Genomic DNA, 27,916 nt, shown 5'->3' on the forward strand with positions numbered 1-27,916 from the left:
TAACACAATAAGTAAGGGTATTTTGGGAAATCACCGTTCGGGCTCTGGCTGATTGTACACACTGCTCCAACTCGTTTTCTATTAAAACTCTTTCTCATTTTAGAAAAATCATTTCTTTTGAAAATTTTCTCGAATCCTCAATTTGAGTCCAGACACACCCGAAGGTACATCCGAATCCTTCAAACTAAGGCTCTGATACCAACTTGTAACACCGTAAATTTTCAAACAAATTTTTCGTTTTATAAATCACTTAATTCTCACAAACACATTTCACCAAATCCCAAATGTCAAATTATTAAAACACAACTCCATCTCAAGTGTGTGTACAATCAAGCCGGTGCCTTCTCGCGATCCTGAGAAGTACCTGAAACACATATCACATAACACGGTAAGCATGAAGCTTAGGGAGTTCCCCAAAATACCACACATATCTCATTAGCCTCTCATGGCTATACTCAGATAAGACCTTCCGGTCAATGTGTCTCAGTGGGACCATCCGGTCCCACAACTTGGGTGGAGCCTTTGGTCCTAACTCAGTTAGCTCAGAATAATACACAGCATAAATCACAAAGACATAATGCAGGATATCACAATACTCAATATAAGCACATAAGACCCTCCGATCACACAAAGGTTACCACTCTAGGTAAGTATAGTGAGAAGACTCACCTCGAAGCAAGCAAGCAAATACACCTCGTGCACGAATCACCGATCTAGCCTCCACCTAACACATATGATAATGATCTCTAATTAAAAAGCACGACTCTAAATAAACTCATACTAGCCCCTCACTAACTCTTGGGAAGGCTAAAAGACCATTCTACCCCTCCATGGTCTCTATTACTCACATTAGGTCAAAACCCTAAAAGTCACAGAAGTCAACACTCGAGTCAACAGTCCATGTTGACCTGACTCGGTGAGTGCATCTATGCGACTTGCCGAGTCCCTTCGGTCCCCCAGGACCCTCATGAATTCCAACTCAACTCGTCGAGTTGACCCGTCAACCCGGCGAGTTATCGCGTGATCAGTCTCATCGTGAAAACCCTAGCCGACTCGTCGAGTCGGCTCATTGACTCGGCGAGTCCATTCAATCTGTATTCTCATTCAGATGTTTTAAGGCAGATCTATCACTCCAAACTCTTGATCTAGTCCCCCAAGGCTCGAATGTCATGTAAAGCTTCGATCTTTACATTCATGCATGGCATATTTGCTCCATAATGCCAATACAAGCTCCAAAATAGGGTTTTTCACACAAAAGCTCTACTATGGTTGAATAAAGTTGGGACCTTTGGACTTGAGGGACCTCACAAGGTCCAGAACTGAAGCCTAGATCTCTGGATAAGCTCAGCACACTCAAAGTCCCAATAATAGATGGAAAAAGCCCTAAAACTCCATGAGCATGAGATCTACCCAACATAATGAGAAAGGTGTAGACTTTTTACCTTCCACAGAAGCTCTGGACGAAATAGCGATAGATCCAACAGTCCCTTCTCATTCCTTGCTTGAAATCCTTCTCTTCTCTTCAAGTGATGCACTAAAATACTCAAGGATTTGCTCAATAGCTCTCTCTTGGCTCACTACAAACGATTAGGGTTTCACACAGGGGAGTTGGGTAGCTGGTGAGGCAGAAATGAGGACATAAGTTCCTTTAAATAGGTCCCAAACCCGGGTATTTAGGGTTTAATCTCTCAGTGCCAACTCGGCGAGTCGGCTCTCTGACTCGTCAAGTCGGCCTTTAAACCCATGTGCTCAATCCAACTCTACTCGACGAGTCGAACACCCAACTCATCGAGTCACTCATTAAATAAATAAATAAATGAAGTACCTGGGAATTGGGATGTTACAATGTATATAACATGTATAATTAAAATTGAAATGACAGTCAGACAAATAACTATACCCTAATCCCACATCCAAACAAGGATAAGGAAATCAAGCGAATTATTAGTCCTAAGCCCATTAAATCTTATATATATATATATATATATATATATATATATATATGATTTTGGTAAAATATAAGTTAAAAAGAGTTTATAAAACATTTAAAAGGGTTTCAGTAATTTAAAGTCGTTTTAAAAATATTTAGAAATCATTTATTTGTAAACACAATATTCTTGTGTTAGACTTGTATCCCCCCCCCCCCTAAAACAGTGAAAAATAGTAAAAACGCAGGGGTATGAACTCACCTTTTGTGAGTTTATGGTTGAAGATACGGTGTAGTAGAGCTAAATCCACAAGTTAGAACTCGTGATAAAAACTGAATCCTAATTTATATTAACATAAAATTAATTACATAAAATTATGGTTATAGACTTCTGGTTCTGAGTCAGAGACTTCTTAAATATTCTCTTCATCTTCCTCCTCGAAGTCTTCTTCTATCGGAATTACAGGGTCATCCTCTGGTTCATCTTCAATCCAACCACTGTTTCCTTGATTGGGAAAGTACGGGTCTCCCGGTAGTTGAAGTCCAGCCATGTTATCTATGCAAGAATAGGGGTGTAAGAGAAATCTAATAGACTTATTAAAGACAAGTAAACAAATTCAAGTTTCCATATAAGAAACTTACAGTTAACAGTTAATGTATTCTGTATGGTATGATCCATACTGGGTCCCCCAATAACTACATAGTGTATACTAATTATATATAACTCGGGTCGAATAGACCTTCGAATAAATGATCCTACTCTATATCCACATCCAAACAAGGAAAAGGAAGTAAAGCTAAACCACACATTCTAAGTCTATAAAACCTTAATTATATATAACTGTAAGGTATGCACTTAGTACTTATAGATCTACCAGTAAGGGTCCTTTGTTTTCACATAGTTGGTTCTTAGTATTATAGTGCCTAAAATACTCCTATAGTATTTTAAATTTTATAATCTGTTCTAGAGTGCTTCTGTATATGTAGAGTTGGTAAGTTTTAGACTTGTCGCAACACTACTATCACTCCCGAACACATGTTAGTCGTATCTCAAATAAATATAGTTGATCAGGCTATATTTATCCCAGATATGATTACATAACTGTCCAGGTTTAACAGCAGTGTCCAACATCCAAATACTTTTATGTTGTTACTTACTGTGATGTTGTTCTTGTATGTATGAGTGTTATTATACTTCTTATAAAATACTTATATTTAAAAGTATACTTGTAGTCAGAGCTCTTTAGCCCCAATGTATTTATAGTTGTATATCTTTTATGAATTGATATACTGAGTTCACTATAAATAATGCTCTGATACCAATCTGTCATACCCCCAAACCAGAGCGGCGGAAACGTCCGGGGGTGGATGATTTCATGTTAAGTATCACAACACATGCATCATAGTAATCAAAGTACAACAATCATTGCATTAATAATGTATAATTTTTACATAAGTGTTCAAGTCATTGCATATATGACATCAAAAGTTATATATAGAAGAAGATCGAAGTCATGACTCTTTACTGCTCTGTCTTCACAAAATCTTGGGAATGTACCTGTCTATTGGTTCCCTGAGAATACAAGTATTTTGAAAAAGAGTATCAACATTTAAGTTGGTGAGTTCATAAGTATTTATGTTTAGAAGCTTGTTGTTTGTTTCTTGAAATAGTAATCATGTTTATTGTTCCAGAAAATCCAATATTTTCTAATGTAACTGAAAAGTAGTTTAATACCATAAAATCGTTCTGTGTAATTGTTGTTGTACTATAAAATAGTGTAACATAGTTTTAGTTCACAATAAAACTATAAAAAGAATGTTTTATGTATTGTTTATGTTTCTCTTTGTTGTAACTAGTATGTTGTAATTGTACTATTTGAAAACTCTGTAATTGTGAGTGTGCCTGGTTCCACCAGTTGTAATTGTAAGTCGTAGTATTATACTGTAAATCGTATTGTTGTAAATCCAGCATGTTGTATTTGTACTCTTTTGTTTAATTATTCAAACACTAATCGTATTTTTCATATCTTTTTGTGAGTTATTATAACCATTCTAAGACTAGTAAGCATGATACAACGCGTTACGGGCTTTAGAACTATAACGACATTTGTTACTCACATGCATACCAACCTAACTGTAGTGAATAGTCTGAGTGCGGGATTGTCAATCCCGTATATATCTATACACATTTGTCTCGCTCTCTGTCCGGAGATTCTGGTTATAATTATCAGGTCTTTAATAGTATTGCTTAAATAACTAAGCGAGTGAACTTTGTCTCACAAAAACCATATTGACGATTACGTGTATAATAATGATAAAAAGTCATCCTGAAATAAATGAACTGATAGTATGATCATTTTCTAGTATACTTGAATGTAAAGTATTTGTACGAGAGTATAATGTTAAACTTTGTGTAACTGACTAGTGAAAATAGTATGAAAGTTCCATAAATTGTACCTGTTATAATTTATATTTGTATTCTGTTTGATATGAATTATTCGTGAAAGTGTCCCCTTTGCTCGGTATGTTACAAAAGGGAATATGTATCTCATTGAAATAACTTTTCATATATATATATATATATATATATATATATATATATATATATATATATATATATATATATATATATATATATATATATATATAATTAAAATTGAAACGACGGTCAGACAAATAACTATACACTAAGCCCACATCCAAACAAGAAAAAGGAAATAAAGCGAATTATTAGTCCTAAGCCCTTTAAATCTTATATATATATATATATATATATATATATATATATATATATATATATATATATATATATATATATATGTAATTTTGGTAAAATATAAGTTAAAAAGAGTTTATAAAACATTTAAAGGATTTTAACGATATTTAAAAGGGTTTCAGTAATTTAAAGTCATTTTAGAAATATTTAGAAATCATTTATTTGTAAACACAATATTCTTGTGTTAGACTTGTATCCCCCCCCCCCCTAAAACAGTGAAAAATAGTAAAAACGCAGGGGTATGAACTCACCTTTTGTGAGTTTCCGGTTGAAGATACGGTGTAATATAGCTAAATCCACAAGTTAGAACTCATGATAAAAACTGAATCCTAATTTATATTAACATAAAATTAAGTATAAATTAGATAATCTAGAAATGTTTAAAGTGTTAAACAACACTTAATTATTGTAAGAAGACTTACAATAATTCTTAGAATAGTGTGTGGGTGTTCTTCGTGAAAACTAGTGATATTTTGGTGATTTCGGCCCAAGATATGGAGATTGGAAGGTGTTTATGGATGATATCAAGAACAAAACATGATACTTTTCAAGATTCTAAGAAGATACAAAGGATTTTCGTATGGAAATTAGGAGTTGTGAGAGGTTTCGTATGTTCTTGAGAGGATAGAGGAGTTTTCGGTTGAAGTTCTTGAGAGAAAAGGTGAAGATTTCGACTGAAATGTGAGAGAATGAGGTGTGTTTTCGGTTCTTACATATATAGGTGTGTAATGTGGCGGTTTCACTCTTAAATATCTAGATATTAAGTGTTTTCGGCCAAGAACACAAACCGAGGCGAGAGTTCTCGGTCAGGAACTCTATCTGAGAAGATAAGATTGCTCAGTAAGGAGTTCTCGGTCTCGCACGTTTGCGGTCTGAGGGTTCTTGGCCGTAAACGGTTTGCGGTCCTAAGCGAGCTTTCGGTCAGAAGGAAGATCCAAGAAAGTTGCGAAGGTTTTCGGTGGGGAATCTTCTCATGCCAGATTCCTCGGTTTTGGATGGTTTTTCCCTCTTAACTTTACAACACTTTATTACAAGGCTTATACATATCAAATTTGTTTTATTTTAACTTTATTAAATTAACAAAACAATAAATTTGACTTTTATTTGATATGTTTGACTTTTGTTGACCTTGGGTTGACTTTTGTTGACTTTGGTTGACTTTTACAAGATAGAAATTAATGGGTTTTCACATTACACCACTTCTATTTTGCCATAGCCACCGCCCATGGTCTTACCGCTCAACTATCAATCCATCCCTACATAACCAGAGTAAAATACGCACCCGACCAAGCGCCCAAGCTGGACTCGAGTCATGCTTGGAACGCCAACCTGGGTCCACCGAAAACCCGATATCCCTCACCAAGAAGACGCTAACCAACTGTTTCGAAGTTTCCCGAACTCCCAACTAGCACAATCCTCAATCCAGACGGCCACTTGGGTCGCCTTCCTCCCCGACGGGGATGTGAAACTCATCCTAGTTTCACACCTGATTCTGCTCCCGGAGATCCGAACGGTTCTCCCCCACTTGATTCGACGAAACTATTCTAACACACAAGGTTTGAAGGATTCCCAATCCATCTTACCCCTTATGATTGAACCGTTGACAACCTACGCTTACCCATACTAATGCTCTATTACTAGCCAGAGCCAAACACCGCACAACCCTTGAAGACCAGATGAACACTCCCCGAAATCCTAGCATATCTGATAAATCTAGATGCTCTCTATGATACAACACCCAAAACTTGAAGTCCTTTACACTGATGACAAGACTAAAACCTTATCAATAGACCACTTCCCTTGGCACTCCCAGTGGCCAACCAAGCACAAAAGCTAAAACAAATGAACCTGACGAATACTGGAGAACTAACCCGCTGAACCTGACCATAGACCTTCCACACAATACCCCTGAACCGATCTCGACAAAGAACCTGAATAACAACCGAACATACCGAAACCCGCTCAACAAGATGCAATCCCTTCTGACCCACTAATGATTCATGGCATGCAAATGACATATAACAATTCTTAATGATACAACTCAATCAACAACAGAGAATTAAACCAAAAATGATGCTTACCCAAACTGATACTACTAAGGAGTTAGGATAATTTAATAGATTGCTATTCTCTTAGGAGATGCCTACAAACATAGTTTTTCATTTTATGCGTTGTAAGGACACGTTCCAATTTTTTGTTTATTTTTGAATAGAAGTGAAATTTTGGTTTATCTAATTGTCTTATTTATATTTCCTTGCAATTACATTTATGAAAGTACTTGTTACATTTCTAATATTAGCTATATTAGTTGTGGATTTGATTGTTATGATATTGCATGTGATATTGTCATAATTGACCAAGTGAAAAGAAATCTCATCACCAACTGGACAAATACTTGGTATTATACAAGTCACATTATATAGTATATGAGAATCTGTTTATTGGAAAACTATAACTAATTCATTGATCACATGTTTATGTGAGTCAAGTGAATGACTAATGGATTTAGTAGATGCTTATATGGACTATTTAGATCCACCACAAAGAACGATAACTCTATTTGTCATGATTTTCTGATGTTTCAGTAAATATGGTTGTGTTTATAAGATTAAGCATAATTATGATACTTTCAAAATATTCAAAGAGTATCAGAACGAATAAGAAGAATCTATTATGAAGAAAGATAAAAGATTCTCCAATCTCATAAGAAAGGAGAATGATTTAGTATCATCTTTTATGATCATCTTACTGAATGTGGATTTATATCACAATTGATCCTCAAAAATATCTTAGTGCAATTGTATGACTAAGACAAGGAATCGGATATTGTTGGAAATAGTTTGATCATAGATGAGACATAATTTGTTCAAAATCAAGTTGTAGAGCCATGCTCTAGTAACTATGAATCATATCTTGAAATTCATTTCAAACTAAGAAGGTTGAAAACACCTCGAAATATGTGGATTAAAATGTTTTATTACTCTAGCACATATAGAATTGGAGTTGTGATGTTTCTGTTAATCGAGAAACAAAAGATAAACTACGACCTATTCTATGAAGTGTTTTATTATCCATAAGAACTTTTGAATACTTGTTTTAGCACGTCAAGGAATGTTCCTTGAGAGAAAACTCATATGTCAAGAATTCAGTGTGAGTCATATTGATATTGAGAGTTTCAAGAGTCAGTTAAGAATAAACCTTTTAGTTATCACTAGCACACGACCTGAGGTTGATAACCTATCGTGTTTGGTTGACACATTCTTATTACTATGCACTTCAAGTTGAGTTGGCAATGCTTATGAGTTCTATGTTTTCATTTGACTACAAAAGCAAAAGCATGTTGGTCAGTGAAAGTGCATTGATCAATATGGGTGTCTTGCTAACAACATGGAAGCATTCTTAGGCCCTTGTGCTACCAGAGGGCAAGAAATTTAAAATAGCAAAGTTCAGTCCACGAAGGAAAGCTAAATTTGAATTTGTTTTTTTTTTTCTAAACCTAGTCTTATTATAGTAGGTTGAAAATGATAAATCCAAATGGATGGGAACGTATGAACCATAAAATCTAGGTGGCAAAGGTTTCGCTCTAATTCATGAGAATGATTGTGAGGAAACACTTTTATAAGATCTAGTAAATATCAATATGGATATTGGTTGTGTTAACTGCATTCTCAAATTCATTATATGATTACGACATCCCTCTTCATATTTCGAACTGTGAGGAATGGAAAGGAATTGTTTGAACATTCAATACATATATCTACAAGATCAGAAAGGGTTTCAACACATACATATGCTATCTAATAAAGGTGTATAAGCTTAAGAAGTCTAGTTGGAGACTTATCGAAGCATCGCATAACATAAATCTGTACTTTAGTAAGAAAGTCAAGAGTATTGATTTCTAAAAGTCCAGTTGATTTCTGGGTATACGTCAAAGCTAGTGGGAGCATAATTTTTATGCTAGTATTGCATGTTGACAATATTGTTCATAGGTAACAAAGTTTTCAATTTTCAAATTGCAAAGTTTGGGAATTTTTTTCACTATAAGAGACTTAATGGAGAGGGCACTCATACTTCTTTTCGAATCTAAAGGTTTACATTGTATAGTTTAAAAAAAGTTAGTCATAGACATATATGAATCTCATATTGAAATGATTCGACGTAGGATATTCGATATATGAAAAATATTATAGCAAGAGACTAAACAGATATCAAATCCTTATGTGAGACATAATGAACCGAGTCCCATATGCTATAATATTCAATCATTCTAATTTTTGAAATTCTCAGAGCATTATGAGGAAAAGGACTAGAATTTTGTGTGACTAAATTTGTTAAACAACTGTCAAGAACATTTTAAGGTTATACCGAAAGTCTGGTTGCTTGTGGACAGTTGGAAGTATGATATTAATTTGGAGGGACCATAGTGAGGTGATTCTGGATTAAGATGGTTCATGGTCAAAATTGATGGTCATATGGAAATGTGGAAGTGTTCTCATAATGGGAGATGGTTGAAAAGTCTACATGTGAGTTGGAAACTTTAATGCAAGAGAAGTGTTCAAGGAGTGTACCTTGATTTAGAACTTTCATTACAATCGAATTGTTTCTAGTAGGAAAGATCCAATGGGACATTATATAATATCAAAGGATCAGTCTTTGAGACTTTAGAATCTTCATATCACAGGATATTAATGCATGTTGCAATTCCATCACATCTTTGATAGTGATAAGAATTTGGAATTGCGAAAAGAACATATTTGGAATAATGTCCAGATGATCTGTTCACAAAGGAAGGACCCTAGAGAGGCATAGTATGCATGTTCTTAACATGGCATGACTGATGTTTAATTCAAGTGATTAGTTGATCACTCGAAACATTATATAATGAATAAATTCATAATTATTGTGGTGATTAAATAATAAAAGTTTTATTTATATTCAATAGTTTTGAGACCATAGTTAATTAGTTTATTATTCTGTTTCACTTTGCATGTTTTACTTCTCGAATGATTTGATTATTTGAAATTCCATAAAACTCATACTTTAGGAAGTAAGTCGTGAATGAAGATTGTTATGAATTGGATTGTAGATTGTTGGGAGTTTAGACATAGCAATTGTGCTTCTACAACATTCATGTGTACTTAGAAAATGGAGATTTGAGTATTGGATAAACTCACACTTAGAGAATTACTTCATGGATTATATCATGAGTAATTATGAGACGATAATATCTTATATTCTTAAAATGAATATATATAGGTTGTAACTTACAAGTCGGTTGTACATTGGTGTTGCAAAAACGCATTAGTAACTTGATGTTATAAAACGTAGTGTCATGTGCGATTTGGTGAGTAAAAGATACAAGCATATGAGTCAAAGTTTATTCATTCCTTTTCCCTAACAGGAAAAGCGATATCTTTATGCCTGTCAGTGATTTTGGTGTTGACTTATAATGATGGGCCCATGCAGGACTAAATTGACGTGTTCAATTAGAAGTGTTATGACGTCAGCACAAATTAGGAAATCGGGAAATTGAATTATGTACAATGAAGTTGCTTATAATCCATGTCTCTTATACATACGATATCTTTTAGAATGAATGAATATTTGATCACTTATCTAAAGGAAAAATATTTGATCGGATTAGAGTTCAACAGTTGCTTTGGAAAGCACCCTTTGTTGTTTAATTTAGAAGTTATACCTATAATTTAGTTTTAGACTTATTCAAGTAGGAGGCTATTGGATTAGGTGTCTAAGCTAATAACTAAATTAGTGAAATATTGAATTATTAGAAAAGTCCTTTTGGGTTGCCCTCAAACCTAGTAATTGACTTGAATGCTTGTTGGAGAGAGAGAGAGAGAGAGAGAGAGAGAGAGAGAGAGAGAGAGAGAGAGACTGATTTATTAATTTGTTATATGGTTAATAAATTAATTAGAAATCAAAATAAATAATTTATTAATATATTATGAGAATAATATATTAATTAGAAATAGTATTGTTTAATTAAAAATTAATAAGAAACTAATTAGAATTAATTTTGGGAGTAACTAGATTAATTAAAAGTGGAAGGACTAAAGGTGACAATGTTCAAAAGTTGAACATTGACCAATTCTAGAACCTTCCATAAGGAGGGCAGTTCTAGAGGAGTTCTGGAGGCTTTCTAGAGAATTTATTGGGTTCTAAGGAAACTTGGATGCCTAAAGGGAAAGCAAAAGGATTAAGGTTATCTAAAAGGAAACTCCCTTATCAATAGCCTTCCTATCACCTCTATAAACCCCATTGGGTTATGATTTTTGAAATTCACCTCATTCCAAATAGAATTTTGAAAATTCCCTTCCTCCTCCTCTCTCCTCTTTAGCCTCTAATTTTCTAGGGTTTGGGTGTGAGCCATTAGAGGCACGAGACTTCTGGTGCTTGCTTTCTAAAGACCAACAAGGAAGGGTTACTAGTTTATTTGCTATAATAAACTACAGTATGTATTTTTCTAATAACCCCTTAGTAATTTCGAAAATAGCAATGTACTTTTATGGTTCTTGATATTCAATAGTTGTTTGCAAATCATAGTGAGAACACAGATCCTTTAGGGTGCATATGAACTTAGGGTTTATGTTTTTCCGCCAAAAATAGACTTTTTGTAACATATAAAACCCATCAGTATTATGTATATGGCTAGGTCTATGCATGTATGTGAGGAGCATAATGGAGTGATGTGAAGTGACTTGGGAGTCTTGGGATGCACCTTATAACAAGTATGGATAGGTGTGGAAGGCAGTATTGGGCCCATACTACTGAATGCACATGATCCATACTTGGGACATGGGGTGTTTTAGGAATACCAAGGAGCTATTAGGTGGGTATGCATGGTGTGGGTTTACACCGTGCATTTTTCTTGATGTGTTTCCTTTATCTTTCAGATTTATGATGGCGATCTTCCACGGTGTAGATTCAGATATGAGTGAGAAGGATGTTCGCAACATCATTGATGCATAAGTTTTGAGGTTAATGAGGGAGGTTTGGTCGGATATGATCAGTACTGTCAAAGACAAGTTGGTTTCAGTGTTGGACAAGCGTATTAGGATTATACGGGCCGAGTTGGAACATAGATTAATATTCATGTAAAAAAACGATATTTCAGTTCAGATTCACATTGTGAACCTGTTCATATTCATGTTGTGAACTTGTTCAGATTCACATTGTGAACTTTCTAAGATTCACAGTGGGCATAATACTAAGTCAGATTCACATTGTGAATCTGAACCACATTGTGAATCTGAACTGATCGAAATTTTCACATTATAAATGTTAAAAATTGAAATATTTACAGTTTAGATTCACAGTGTGAATCTACACAGATCGAGGGGTTTTTTTTTTTGAACCTTCTTAGATTCACAGTGTGCATAATAGTAAGTCAGATTCACAATGTGAATCTGAACTGATCGAGCATTTTCACATGGTGAATGTTGAAAATTAAAATATTTACAGTTTATATTCACAGCGTGAATTTACACTGTTCGAGGTTTTTTTTTTTTAGTCGGTGTTGATGTTTATTAATAGAGTATAAAAAATAATTTTTTTTGATATAATTAGTTTTTCTTATAAAAATAATCTTAAATATTGAAAAAACTAACAAAATGAAGCGGGTTTTTTTCGATAAAAAAACTCGTTTTTTATATATCAACATCGATCTCTATAGAAAGAGAACAAAAAATCGAGAACAACGGTATATTCGATTTTTTTTTTGATAAAAAATGTGGCCTAAAAAAAATTTAAACGAAAAAAAGAGGTGTGTTTTTCGGTAAGGAGGTGAATTTTTTGGTATAATCTGGTGTGTGTGTGTGCGTCCAATATAAAAGTGTACATCTATTTCCTTGGCCGTTGATCATTTTGATTTCCGACGCTCACGACTGGTTCCTTGGTTCATTGTTAATTATGGTTCTATATTGAACCTCACCCTATATATATATATATATATATATATATATATATATATATATATATATATATATATATATATATATATAGGACAGTTTACATGAGATTAAAAAAAAAATTAGAGACCTTGAGATTCAACCTCAGCCACATATTTCTCATTTGTCGTTCTACCGCTCCAGCGTAGCAGCAGCAGTGGGGTATGTACAATTATAAATAATTATACATATATCTCTGTTCACAGATTGAGTAATCATATATGATTATGACAGTTGGTAGCAGAAGAGGTGGTGATGGCAGAGGTGGCGGTGGTATAAGTGACGGAGGTGACATTAGTGGGGTCGGATGGTGTCAAAGGTGGTGGTGGTGGTGGCAGTGGCGGTTGTGTTGGTGGGGATGGTGGCGGAGAAGAAAGGAACGGGTGGCGCTATATAATCATTTATGATTATAACATGCATGCTACGCCGGTACGTCGGTGAGTTAGTGCGGTAGATATGAAATATATGGCTGAGGTTGAATCTCAAAATCTCTATTTTATTTTTAATATCAAAGGAATATATATAAAGTAGGGGATGGAGAATACAAATTGTGGATGGAGTACCTTTATAACATGATGGTTAATTTGATTGTATTTTAATTTATATGAAGTAGCGCTTTATTTATTCAGTCTATTAATAAATCAATACCAATTAATGGTATAAAGTTAGGTGGAAAACTTTGGTAATCAACTCGATATTATAAATGTTATGTTAAATATTTTAGGAAAAACGGAAAATATTGCAAGTTCTACACTTATATATATATATATATATATATATATATATATATATATATATATATATATATATAAAAGATTAATCTATCGTTTTTCATTCAGCACTCTCATATTGTTTTATATAACTAGATCTATTTTGGAAGTGTGATCATAACATATCCAGGTAATTAAGAACTCAAAAGACATGGCTGCCAAACCCAAAACTATAGTCAAACAAGATCTTCTCAAAGTCATTAAGAACGACATCAAGATTGATCTCGAACTGAAAGCTCATATACGCTCCATGATCTCTGGGACTTGGAAGGAAGAGGAAGAGAAGTATGAGGTTGTTCAATGTGTCACTACCATCAAATCATTCTCAAACAAATGCATGTAACATTTTTCTTGATAATTGATAAAAGAAAGGGTGTCTGTGTGATGGAAAAGTTGGCCAATGTCATCAGCCTGATTGACAAGTGGAATGAAGAGAGGCAAGAGCGACCGGAGAGATTGAAGAAGGAATAAATGGGGTTTTGTTTTGGTTTTTTTTGGTTTTGTTTCTTTGATTTTTGTAAGGCTTTGATTTATGGTATTTAGAGTGTGTTTTTTAATGCATGTTTAATTTGGTATGGATGACTAATGAGAGGGCTATGTAGACATTAGGCTAACCACTAAAATAGATACAACAAGTAAAGTTCATATATAAAAGTCACGTTTCACAAAATATTATGAATTTAAAAAATAAACAAATTAAGAAAACGTAGAAAAAATCAATATATAAGAATTGTTTTTTAGAACAGTCAAGTTGGGAATTAAATGTGTAATATGGTTTTGTAATTATACACTTTTAGTCCCACAGAGAATCAATACATTGTCATTTATCTTAATTGCAAAATTGCAATGTACTTTCTTACAGCCATTTGTCTTAACCAACAAATCAAAAAATTCAGGCATTTGTCATTCCTCTTAATCTCAAAATAGCAAGGAATTTACTTACAAAACATTTCAGCGAAAATATATATACTAATCTAGACCAAAAATTTGTGTTTTAAGATATTGTATTGTAGAACTTTATAAAGCCTAAGTTGTTATGTTTGAAGGAAAATTGTTGTGTAGAAATCACTTTCCATCATAACTCGTTATTAGTTTATAATAATAGTTATCGGATTGTTTAAATACCATTTAACAGGTAATTAACCGCCATCACATTACCCCTAATAAATTAAAGTTGTTCTTTCATCTCCCCATAAATAAACGGTCATTTTTCAAAAGCCCTGTAAAATATCTTCTTCTAATTTGAAAATAATCACGGTTATTTAAAAGTTTGATATTTAAGATCTTGCATCTTCCCCATAAACATCAAGTATGTTTATTCTCCTCTTTGTTGAAATTATTATGTATTTATCATGTTTCTTGAAATTATTGTTCCCCTATTTCCTCTTAAACATTGTGATAAAAACCCCATGATTTTGCAACATTGTAAAGAAAATAGGATCGATGTCTTGTATATGCCGATACAATACCATTGACGATCTTCCTAACAACGTCTTAGTTAATATTATGGAAAAAGTCGCAACATCATCTGCAAAAGACGTTGGTAATTTCGAAGTTGGAATTAAGTTGTTAAGTACTTCTGCAACAAAAGATCACTGGGAAGCAACTTATGTTCTTTGGATGATTTACAAATCCAAAAGACATCCAACATGCAAAGAATGTATTGTATATACTAAATACATGTTTTGTTCATATAAATTTTCCTTTTTATTACAATATAATCCATAATGCAAGTAGCATAAAAGTTGAATAGGGTGATGACTAGGATTGAATATGAGTTGAATGGAGTGTGAGTATGACAATTAAGTATAAAAAATGAGTTTGAATGATTAGGACATGAATAATTAATGGGTGGTGGGTGTTGTTGTATAGGTTTTTTTTGGATGATGTGACAATCCATTGAACTCTATATTGTGGATGCCCTTAACCCTCATCACAAGAACAAATATTTATGGATAATTTATATGTTTTCTTAATTTCTACAAGGTCTTCTTTAGGTAACACACTTTAATTTAGTTTATTATGTGTGTTAAAACTTTACTTTTTGGCAATTTGTTGTTATATATGTGTATGTTGTGGTGGATATTTAATATACTAGACTAATTTTTTTTTTATTTCTCATGTGTAATTGTAGGTTTAGACGTGCTGGTTTATTGTTTCGGTAAGTTGACTGTATATGATCCTAATTTTCTTGATTGTTAAAAAAAAGTTAGGGTATTCTTGCAAAATATATTTGTCCAACATAAACCTTCAGAAGATCAAGTCATGACTTTACAATGTGAAGACCATATCGTCGAATATGTCACTAATGAAATTGTTGAGGATGATCATGTATAAAAGTTTTGTCCTTTTTGTAAGTGGTATCGGGAGTACATTGATTTTTATAAATTTGTAAAACGTATTCATTAGGTAGGTACATAACATTTTATGGTAACTATAATGTAAACACAATACTTTTTGTTTTTTTTGTTGATTTAAATGTATATAGCTAGTAATGTATAAATTAAAATATCTTATTGTACTAAAAATGCACGTGTTTTAATTTTTCGATGTTGTGTATATACTTATTTAGCATTTAACAAATCATAAGTTAAAGGTGATCACATAAAACAACCATTGGGAAATGAATTCTCACCATTGTAATGGTTAATTTATTATTTGACTTCAACCTAGGGTGTTTGGTATTTCATTTAAAAGCAACTTATTGACTTATGGCTATTTCAAAAGTCAATAAGTCAAAAAACGTGTTTGTCAATATGAAAATGACTTTTAAAATAACATTTAATTAACCCTTCAAAAATGAGATTTCATTAAGTTAATTAGGATTTCAAAATTTTCAAAACTCCTTATAACTTTTTTGGTTGTAAAAGAGAAATACCCCTTAAAACATGTATAAAGCTAAGACAAACACTTTATCAAAAACAATTTATTGACTTATTGGACTTGGATAGTTTGAACTGGTTTATTGGATTTTGATAGTTGGATTTCACTTAGCTCATTAAGGTACATATCAAATAAAAAACTGGTTATAATAGATGACATTTCGACTGTGGCATGACTTGTCACGAGTGTTTTCATGTTACAAATTTCAATATAAGATTTAAATCATTTAAAATGAAACCTCAACACCTTATGTCTCGCTTAATAACCGAACAGTTATAAAAAGAGGACATTTGCCCACCGTTTTAGGCCGTGGCACTAATCGTCACTGTTTTATGACCTTTAGTGATGACATAAATGAAAACCAAGACCACCCAGTTCTTAAAAACCGACGTCATAGCGCTAAAGACATTATGTCTGCAAGAGTTTGGTAATTATCAAAAACATTAACATATTAATTTATATTAGATGAAGTATAACTTGATTTATTAATATTAACTGTAAGTTTCAATTTCTGTAGTTCGAAAAAGATGAATGAAGCGGGGAAACAAAGTAATGTGTTCATAAATGCATCCCTCAAATAGTTTCCGATTAGTCGTCGTTTGGGTTCGAAAATTAATAAGGAGGAAGCATTTATATTCAACTGTGCAGATCATAAAAATATGGAAGCAATGTATAGAAAAGGAGTGGTATGTGTTACTTAATGTGACTAATTTTATATATTTCACTTTTCTTTTTAGTGTAATTAGTCTTTATGGTATTGTTACTCTATTAACAGGACGAGTACTATTGTAAGGTTAATTTTGAATATGGATTGGAATTGTTAACTGCAGCCGGAGAAGATGGTCATCTTGAGGCTAATTATTTGCTTGGGATGATCTACATATCAAAAAAGTTTCCTGAATGTGATTAAGGTATGTATACAATATATACATTGCATTTTATTTTTAATGTAGTGGCTACATAACACTTCCATATTAGTACTAATGTCAAAAACTAGATTTTAGAATAGTTTTGATATGTTGTATAATTTCTAATACAAATTGAAACTGTTACACTTTGGATTGAAAGTCATTGTAATGTGTACTTGTAGGTATGGGTAGACTTGATGAGTATGTACATTTGGTTGCTTCGGATTTCTAAGAGTACGAAGACTATGTTGAAAGTGCCAAAGAATTGTTGTGTAGTCTACATGTTGTTCATAAACCTGCAACAGATAACATCATCTTGCAATGTGAAGAGGTAGAGTATTCCACTGAAGGAGCATTTGCGACATTTGCAGAAGATGATGTCCCACAGAAGTATTGCAAAATTTTTCATTGGTACAAAGAGTATGATAAATTTTGTAGGTTTATTAGGGATGTTTAATAATGGATAATGGTTAATTTGTAAATTAATGTTGTGAACAATCTTTTAATAATGGATAAACACTTCCTCAAAAACTACTTATTGACTTATTGACTTTCCCACCACAAAATTAAGCTAATTCAGACACTTTTTAAAAAACTCATTTTCTCACCACCTAAATGTTCTTTAATTTGAAGTTCAAAATGAAATCCAAAACACAACTTAATATTTATCTAAACTAAACAAGCAGACGGAATCACTTAAAATGAAACTTCGACACCTTATGTATTTATCACCTTATGTCTTTACATCTCAGTTAATACCCGACACAAGATAAATGTACAAATAACATAAGAAAACCCATTGTAAAAGATGACATTTGGCCATGATTTTCGACCGTAGCAAGACTTGTCACAGGCTTTTTTCAGGTTACAAATTTCAATATAAGATTTAAATCACTTAAAATGATACCTCAATACCTTTTGTCTCGCTTAATAGCCGACACGTTATAAAAAGATGACATTTGCCGACCGTTTTAGGCCGTCACACTAATTGTCGCTTTTTTTAGGTAAAACGGACATGAAATTGTAAAGTTTGATGTGCAATGGTGACTCGTTTTTAGTAAACTATCATGGAAACAATCATGTGAATTAGTTTATGACCTTTAGTGACGAGAAATATGAAAACCAAGAAGACCCAGTTTTCAGAAACTGACGCCATATCATAGTTTTGTACTAGTGTGAAGGACTTCCAACCCACTGGAGACGTGTCATCAGTATGTAAATTTTCTTTTCATTTACATTTTAATATCTTACTATTTTCATACCTGATTTATATTTTAATCATAGGTGAGTAGATATATTAAACAAATAGATGCAAGTAATAATATAAAAAATATATAGAACAACATATAATTTTTTTTATTAGTTATAATAATGTAAACAAATAAATTGGGATGAAATTTGTGGCCACAATAGATTTTTGGCAATTTGAGATAATATCAACCCCCAAAATTTGTCCAAAATCATAAGAATCAACACTAACAATTATGTACTTTCTAGACCCAAAGTAGGATGCTATACTTACGACTTTCAGTTGCTTTTTGGTCAATTGAATTCCATCACCTGCATGCCTATTGGAAGTTAGAACTTTCTCATCAATAATATACTTCTAGACCCATACCCAAGTAATTGTAATGTACTTTCTAGAACCAAACTAGGATGCTATATTACATGTAATTAGATGGTTTTTATCTTTAAAGCTGTGATTTCGCTTATATAGGTAAAAGGACCTATAAACCAACCTAATATAGGAGTGATTGTTGATGGGTTTGGCCAGTGGGATGGGATGCATGGGATTTTTCATTGGTTAAAACAATTGAGGATGATGAAGATAGTAGTACTTATGCACGTTTTAAAATTGGTAAGAATTAACATTTCAATTGAAGTTGTTGTTTTACTCAGATTACATGCTAAGAGCTTTATTAATATGGCAAAGTCTTTTTTCCAGGTGAAGGAGAAGTAGGACAGTTACTCTTCAAACCAATTCTTAGGGAGAACAGGTCATTACATGTTCCCTTCCCATTTTAATACTTGAAGATTTATCTGAACAAATAAAAGCATATTCTACTTCTGTTTGCTAAACTACAATAAACATATGTTTAGTACTTTTGAAACATCCATAAAAATCAAGCCAATTTAAAACTTTTTCAACATTCAAAATCATTAAGTTATTACAAAGTGTTTACAAAATAGTTTAGATATCAGAGTATCCCAAAAATCAAGATCGTAAAAATAAGAGGAGGTGCATGATCACGCCTTCACCTTCCCGTGATCATCTGAAGTACCTGAAACAAAATCCAAAACTGTAAGCCCGAAAATTAGTGAGTTCCCCCAAAATACCCGCACAACAAGTAACACACATATAATAACAGCATACTATAGGCCCAATCAACCAGCGGGTTGCAATGCCCCAGGCCCTCAACCATCGGGTTGGAATGCCAACATACTATGGGTCCAGTCATCCTCGGGATGGTATACCATCGGCCCACAACCATCGTGTTGGAATGCCCACATACTATGAGTCCAATCATCCTCGGAATGGAATGCTCACGACCCATAACCATCAGGTTGGAATGCCCAGTTCCGCTGGCTCTCGCACAAAGCAGATAAGCCTCAACCACCAATCAAACATGAGCAAATATATCAGATAATCACGTAACAGTCTATAGACAGATAAACCAATCTAACAGATCATAACAACATAATACATGCTATCTACCGGGATACCGATCTAACAGATCATAATAGCATAATAACATCCTATCTACCTGGATACCGATCTAACAGATCACAATAGTATAAATACATCCTATCTACCAGGATACCGATCTAACAGATCATACGATACTCGAGCATATAGCATATCAGGATAACAATCCAAAAAGGGCCGACCTTGGTGCCTTAGACCCTTGAGTATAGTGAGGAAAACTCACCTCATAATGTCGAACAATAGTGATAAGATCAAACTCTCGAATCACAGCCACGAACTCCACCACCTATATCCACCATAGGACCACTTCCATAAATTCCCAATTTACTAAAATACCCCCATAAGTCAAACTGGTCAACCCTTGGTCAAAGTCAAAGTCAACGGTCAAGGTCAACAGTCCATGTTGACCCAACTCGTCGAGTGTAGCTTACCAACTCGTCGAGTCCTTCCAGAACTCGAGAAATCGTGAAAACCCTAGTTGACTTGCCGAGTTTCTAAAAAACTCGTCCAGTCCATGTGTGTTGTTGAACCATAAAAGTGACCCTTTTGAACTCAGCTACCGCAACCATCTTTCTACCGCAACGGTTCAGCACCCGGAGTCAATCTTGTTCATCAGCAACCGCATCAGCAACCGGAGTCAGCTACCGCAGTCAACTTAGCTAGATTACTTTATTTGTCTCTTATGTAATACACTCTATTATCCAGTATGCCTTGCACGGCTGCTTATAGAGTTGTAATCTAGTGTAGTTTCTAAGTCTCTATAAATAGAGACTTACTCTCTTTGTATTCGACACTGGAGAACCGATAACTTATGCATTCTATATGAATACACATTCTGAAGTTATCTCTCTATCTTTCTTCACTCATCTCTTTTTACTTAAATCTTATCATAATTCTGCTGATCATAATCCCTCTTCGGAGCAAGTCTTTAAGACTTAATCACTAAGCTTGATCTTCCTTATTAACTTGGAGTGAATGCATTCCTTGTTATGAATCAGCTTAAGTGTCTTCTTGATATAACAATTGCTGTCATTTCCATTCCTTTACATTTCCGCAACTAACTCTCTAACTATCTAACTATATTATTGTTGAGCTTTTAGATCCTTTGAGATTAACTATTCCGCATTATACTTGTTCTAACTTTTGTTCAAGTGTGTCTCCAAGTTTTTCTCTCATCAATTGGTATCAGAGCCAAAGTGGTTGCTTTTTGAAAACGGAACTCTGATTTTTCAAAGAGCCTTCTATACCACTAAAGCTCATTTCTTCAAAATAAAAAAAAAACAATTTCAAATGGCACAATCATTATCTCTGAATGTTTCCAACAGTGTCGGTGGTTCTAACCGAGCCCCAATACTAGTCGCAAATGAATATCATCACTGGTCACAAAGAATGGAAAGGTACTTGAGAAGACTGGGTAGAGATGTATGGTGATCCGTAGAAGAAGGACCACATGTTCCAGTCCTTACACCAGTCCAAACTGATGGCGCTGCAACCAGGCTAGGAGGAGGTCAACCAGCCATGAGCCGTCCCACCAAGGATGATCTCGATAAAATGGAAAATGATGTTGTTGCTTTTTATGAAATCTCCTGTGGAGTTGCTCCTGACAACTTCGATATTATCATAAATTGCAAATCAGCGAAAGAGATCTGGGATGTTCTCAAAAACCTGTACGAAGGCTCAGAACAAGCACAAGATGAGAAGCTTACTACCGCACTCAACGAGTTCAACAACTTCAAAGCTCATACTGGAGAAAGTTTGGAAGACTCCTTCAAAAGGTTCAACCTGATAGTTACCAAGTTATCCAATGCGGGCACCATCCGCAGTAACCATGAAATCAATCTTCAGTTTCTTAATGGTTTGGGCAGACATTGGACTACGGCCAAGATGATAGTCCAAGGCGATAGAAAGATTCACTCCTTGTCACTTTACAAGCTCTATGGAGAGCTGCAAGCTCAAGAATCCACCATACTCAAAGACTGTGCTGACTTCGGAGGACCACTTGCTCTCATAGCACAAGCTCCACCGCAGTCACCTTACCCTTCCTCGTATGACACTCTACCACAGTCATACGAAGCGGATTCTGAACATGATGATGAAGAAGATTTTCAGAAGGCTATTGCTCTGGTTAGCCAACAGTTCAACCGTCTACCACCTCCTTCCTTCCGCAAGAATCAGCAGTTCAACAAACCTCCAGTCAACCGTAACTTCGGTTCTCAGAATAACCACTCTCGATTTCCCAAAAGTTCTCATCCACCACCGCAAACTCAGAATATTCAACCAAAGGAGGTACCGCAGTCTTCTCAAATCACTGACTCCGGTATTCCTTCAGAAGACAAGACTGATGTTGTAATTTGTCACAAATACAACAAAGAGAATCACTTTGCACGAGATTGTAAGGCCAATGTAGTAAAAGACAGAGCATTCTACCTTAGAATGGCTCAAGAGTTGGAAGACAAAGAAAAAGCTGAAAAGGCAAGGGCATACGTGGCCCATGTCAAAAGAGACCATCAAGTCTGGTCATCCGGAGACGAAGATGAGGCCATCAGCAGTGTCAAAGGAAAAGGGAAAATCTGCATGCTGGCCACTGCGGATGATGATGGGTCTACAATGTTGAACAAGAAGTACTACTACATGGCAAAGGATGGAACACTAAGCATCGTCGAACAGGTAAAACTCATGATCCAAACTCTAAACTATAGCATGCATGACTGTCAGCCTTACATAGATGATCTTAATGACACTTGTGTTGCCGTCCTTACAGACTATAATAAAGCCTTAGATGAGAAGAACATTGCGTCCCAAGAGATGTTCCACGTGAGAGGACGACTGGATAACAAAAGACTTAAGATGGCTATGTTAGAGAAGGACCTAGAGTTAGAAAAGGATGCAAGAATGTTAAGTGAAACCCAATTAGAGATAGCTTTGAACCAGAGAGATTTAGCTCAGAGAGAAATTGTACGCTTAAATCTCTTAATTGAAAAATTGTTTAATGAAAGTGAAGCTATTGAAAATTTGGTAAACAATGGAACCATGGACAATACATACAATTGGGGTTGGTCAAATGGATATCCTACCTCAATGGATTCCTCACCCCGGTTCAACAAAGACAGACTGTATGTCCCTCCAGACCGAGAATTTCATTTCCCTGTCAATGACAAGACTTTTCCCGAAGATATTAAAACTCACTTCGGTAGACTGCACAATTTAAGCAATAATTGTGTCATTGAGGAAATTGTGTCGGAGGTTTCGGGTCACACATGTGATCAAATTCCTATCTGTGGCACCATCTATCCAAATTCTCAAACTTCATCCGTAGTTGATGAAGAGATTGTTGTTGAGGGCCCCGAAGTCTCAAAAGACTTTCCATCTTTGTCCTCAGACCGCAGTGTCTCTCACTGTAGTCAAATGTCCCACAAATGTCCCACCGAAGTCCCATCTAAGACTTACTCAGCGGTAGTCAAGTCATCCCTACCGCAGTCATCAGTTCAAGGAACTGTAACTCTTCAGCCAATATTTCATGAACTACCTATAGAAAATTTTGAAGTAGGTCAATGTTCCCAAATTCCTGAATCCTCAAGTTCTGATGACTCAAGTCCGCATTTTCAAAATCATTCTAAGAATTCCAGGAAACCGCAGTTGAACAACAATGATTGCGGTTCACCAAAATCTTTGGCAAAAAAGGCTTTTAAAGAAGAAATCAGATCTCGTGGTACTAATAGACAAACGTTTTCAAAAAACAAGAAGCAAGTCAGATTTCCTAAATCCAAAAGTCCTGAAAAATTTGTTTTCTCTCACTACATTTCAAAAAACTCTTCTTTCAAGAAAACAAACAAAAAGGAAAGTTCAGTTTCAAAAGTCATTCCTACTCCTTCTGACACAACCCAAAAGGGTGTTCAGTCTTTTCGAAACTATGTTTTTCAGGTCTATTCTTCAAATGATCCTAAATGGAAAGGTATTTTACCCACTCCAACACTTTTAAAGTCACGTCAAAATTTCAAATGGAAAGGTATCTTACCAAATCCATCAAAAAGAATTCAGAAATCTACACGTGCTAAAACCTTTCATAAACAGACTTTTTCAAAACCCAAAAACACTCGTGTCAGGAATTACCCATCTCGGACCGGTAACAGATCCAAAACATCCTTAAAACTGCTGACCAATCACAGTGTTAGATCAAAAGACAAAATCTCCTTTTGTAAATGTCAGTGTAGTTGTCAAAAGGTTTTATCTCATGTCAAATCGAGTCAGAGTCAGAAACCTCATATTTTTTCAAAAAATCACAACACTCCAAATATACTCAAACACCCAGGACTAGGCTCAAAAGTTGACAAGAGACCTGTCCCTGCAACCTCGGACCATGCATCACTCAGAAACACATCAATTGTCCCAGGCTCCAAACTTGTTTGGATGCCTAAACTAACCGTGTAATTCTCAGGCTTTGTGCAAGGAGGAACAAGAAGAAGAGTGGTTAATTGAGAGTGCCTGCTCCTTGCACATGACCGGAAGGTTAGAGTATCTTCGGGATTTCAGGCCTATATGCAATGGTGGAAATGTCACGTTTGGTAACAATGCAAACGGTGTCATCCGAGGTTACGGTGTTCTCACTACGGGGAACTTTTCCATTCAGAAGGTTGCTTATGTAGAAAGCCTTAAACACAATCTCATCAGTGTTGGCCAACTATGTAAAGCAGGACATCGTGTTGAATTTGATGATCAGTTTTGCTACGTAATGACGAGTGATAGAAACACTTGCCTGATCAAATCTCGATCCGAAGGTACCATGTACCCTTTGGATGTTTCTCTAATCATTGGTAGACCGCAGTTGTGTTTCTTGTCCAAAGCTGTATCCGAAGTCAGCTGGCTATGGCACCGTAAGCTAGCTCATCTCAACTTCCGGTACATCAACAACTTAGTCACTGGAGAACTAGTCTGCGGTCTCCCTTTTCTCAAATTTAGCAACGATACTCTCTGTCCGGCTTGTGAATGTGGTAAGCAGTCTAAAGCAAGTCACCCTCTGATAATGGACTCTTCTATTTCTGAACCACTGGAGCTACTGCACATTGATCTCTGAGGTCCATCAACCGTAGCCAGCCTCCACCACAAGAAGTATATACTGGTTATTGTTGATGACTATACACGCTTCACATGGGTCTTCTTCCTCAGACTCAAATCAGAGACACTGCAGATCTTCATCAACTTCATCAAAGAAATCGAACTTCAAATCAAGCTTCCAGTTAGACGCATCCGCAGTGATAATGGAACCGAGTTCACTAATCATCTTCTTAACAGTTTCTTGGTGTCCAAAGGCATTTCTCACAACTTCTCAGCACCCTACACACCGCAATAAAATGGTGTAGTAGAAAGAAGGAACTGCACACTGGTAGAAGCAGCCAGATCCATGCTTAACTTCGCCCAACTTCCTCTCTACTTCTGGGCTGAAGCAGTAGCAACCGCATGCTTTGTCCAAAACCGAAGTATCATGTGAAAACGCCTCAATAAAACACCATATGAGGGCCTTAACAACCGCAAGCCCAATGTTCGATTCTTTCATATTTTTGGGTGTAGATGCTTCGTGATCAACAACAGAGATCAGCTCAACAAGTTTGCACCGAAGTCCGACGAAGGCATATTCCTTGGTTACTCCACTAACAAGGTTGCTTATCGAGTGCTCATCAGGCGTATTAGGCTGATCATTGAAAGCTTCGATGTGAAATTTGATGATTCTCACATCCGCGACGCCCCTCCATCCAATGAAACCACCGCAATCATGGAAAGTGACATTCCTGCCTCTTCAGGTCCCTTGAATCTAGTTGAAGTCAACTATGAGGATCTTTTCGATCCTGTTGAAACGGCGAAACTATCCGAGGTTCTTGTGTCACCCGCAGCTCAACAACAACATGCTGATGTTTCTGGACCATCTCTATCTGAAGTAGCCTCTCTCAATACTTCCACCTCTCCGGTTGAGGGGGAAAGATCTACTCCGGATCTAGCCGCAACCGTCGAGGTTCCAGTACTTGATGTTGTTCAAATTCCTGTCCGCAGAAAAGCATTACCATCAAACGTATCTTCGGATTCGGATGATGAACTCATAGAAAATATCGACACTAGAACTGATCCAAGGATTGTCACTCTCCCATCCGCAGTCCAGGGGGAACCTTCTCAGGTTCCAGAGGAACTCCCATCTGCAACCCAGGGGGAACCTCTCCCAACTGCTCAAGAAAATTCCGTTCCAATAGATCAAGATGACTCAGCAGGATGTTCTCAAGTCCAGGGGGAACTGTCATCTCCAACCGCAGATTCCTCTGACATTCAAGATATTCCCTCTACCGCAGCTGCTGATCATCTGCTGCCACGTCTTCATGTATGGACGAAAGACCACCCACCAGGTCAAATCATTGGGAACCCATCCGCAGGCATCCAGACTCGATCTTCCAAGGACCTATCTGATCACTGCCACTATGCAGCATTTATGTCCTCGGTAGAACCCAGAACGATCAAAGAAGCATTGCTTGAACCTGACTGGATAGCCGCAATGCAAGAAGAGCTTGAAGAATTTCAAAGAAATAAAGTTTGGCAGCTCGTTCCGAAGCCACGTGGTCACTCCATTGTTGGCACTAGATGGGTGTTCAAAAATAAGTTGGATGAATCTGGTGCGGTAGTTAGAAACAAGGCAAGGCTAGTTGCAAAGGGGTATAGTCAACTTGAAGGCATTGACTACGATGAAACGTATGCTCCGGTAGCACGCATGGAAGCTATCCGGATCTTTGTAGCATACGCAGCCCACAAAAACGTCAAGGTACATCAAATGGACGTTAAGAGTGCCTTTCTCAATGGGGAACTAAAAGAAGAGGTTTATCTTTAGCAACCTCCAGGCTTTGAAAATGTTGAATTCCCAGACCACTGCTACAAGCTTGAAAAGGCAGTCTATGGTCTGAAGCAAGCCCCAAGAGCATGGTATGAGACTCTTTCTGAATTCCTTGTCTCATCCGTGTACAAGAGAGGAGTGATTGATCCCGCACTATTCAGAAAAGCAAATGGCGACCACCTCATGATGGTACAGATATATGTGGATGATATCATCTTCGGTTCGACTGATCAAGGCATGGTGGATGAATTTGCTAAGCTCGTGACCAACAAGTTCAAAATGAGCATGAATAGAGAGATTAACTTCTTTCTAGGTCTTCAAGTAAAACAAGTACCGCAAGGCATATTCATTCATCAAGAAAAATACACCACTGAACTATTGAAGAAATATTCTATGGACAACTGTTCATCTGCTAAGGTCCCCATGGCCTTCGGTTATAAGATCTCTGCTGATCCCTCAGGCGAATCTATGGATCACAAGACTTATAGAGCCATCATCGGCTCTTTGATGTACCTCACTGCAAGCAGGCCAGACATTGTCTTTGCAACTGGTGTATGTGCAAGGTATCAGGCTGACCCAAAAGTCTCACATATGACCGCAGCCAAACAGATACTACGATACCTAAAAGGAAGCAAATCTCTTGGTCTATGGTACCCCGCAGGCAATGACTTCAGCCTGCAAGCTTTCACAGATGTGGATCATGCCGGATGCAAGCTCGATCGAAAAAGCACTTCAGGAGGATGTTAATTCTTGGGTGAAAGACTAGTCAGCTGGTCCTCAAGAAAACAAAGATGTGTCTCTCTATCAACTGCAGAAGCCGAGTATGTGGCCGCAGCCAGCTGTTGCTCTCAAGTCCTTTGGATGAAAACTCAACTAATAGACTACGGGTATAGAATGATGCGGATAACAATCTATTGTGACTCTGAAAGTGCTATTGCTATTTCTCACAATCCAATTCAGCACTCCAAGACTAAGCACATTGAACTACGGTATCATTTCATCAAAGACCACATCTTAAAAGGTAATATTGAACTCATCTTTGTCCCTTCTCATGAAGAGATTGCTGATGTGTTCATAAAAGCGCTCGATTCAACAAAGCTTAACATCTTCCTGCAA

This window comes from Lactuca virosa, chromosome 2 (genome assembly GCF_052849685.1).
Source record: "Lactuca virosa cultivar CGN04683 chromosome 2, Lactuca_virosa_CGN04683_v6, whole genome shotgun sequence".
Taxonomy (NCBI): Eukaryota; Viridiplantae; Streptophyta; class Magnoliopsida; order Asterales; family Asteraceae; genus Lactuca; species Lactuca virosa.